A 917-nucleotide genomic window follows, 5' to 3' on the forward strand; every position below is an offset into this window, starting at 1 on the left:
CGAAATGTCTATCATGGCTAGTAGGGGTCTAGTCAATGTCTTGAACGAGATTTTCTTGAGTACTATTATTTCCATGTTACTTTATTGATTTGAAGGGATGGATCATTTCTTGGTAGTGACCCAGGTTCTGAGCCTGGAAAAGTGGCTTAAATCTCGGGGTCGCTAGCACAATACTGGAAATTTTGGTCCACAATTGTTGGCAAGTAGGCTAGTGAGAGCGACTTTAGGTTGTTGGTCTCTCCCTTCCCCATAGCATGAGAATGATTATGGCCCGAGAGACCTAAAACAATAGTGGGACCTAGGGATAAGCTGTCCTAAATGGATGCCTTGTCTTTTGAGGGTTCTGTTGATGATGTTGGATGTCTGTATCGTGTGTTTCCATCAGTTCCACTTCCTTAATGTGACTTAGGAGGTCGAATCATATCATAGTGGCCTCCCATCACATATTTACCCCGACTGGCCGGTTGCTTGGGTAGATGTGGGAGGGGGGAGTTACAAAGTGGTATCAAAGCATGGTTCAACTCTCGGACTGAATGGTTTGGATTTGTTGGTCATGCATGCATGTCAGTTGCACGTGTGTGTATTACACTTATATACTTGTTACATTTGCTTAATGATTGATTAGGGTTGTAGTATGGTTACCATGGAGAATTTGATATTGATTTCATGAAACATATTTGTCATGAGTATGTGATTGGTTTCTTATGGTTATATATCGCTTATATGCTGATTCTATGGCTCCTACTTACATCCTTCTATTTTAGGCTACATTCTTGAATATTTGGATTACGTGTATCAGTCTTGTAGCTTGATTACAAGATTTGATCACTTACATTCGACTACATGCAGTTATGTGTATTTGTAGTTGTTAGGAATTGCTTATGCATATTGTCGGTTGCATGTAGAAATGTGTAAAA

This window comes from Pinus tabuliformis, chromosome 2_2 (genome assembly GCF_031772625.1).
Source record: "Pinus tabuliformis cultivar Carrire ecotype Pingquan chromosome 2_2, CPIR1, whole genome shotgun sequence".
In the NCBI taxonomy this organism is placed as follows: domain Eukaryota; kingdom Viridiplantae; phylum Streptophyta; class Pinopsida; order Pinales; family Pinaceae; genus Pinus; species Pinus tabuliformis.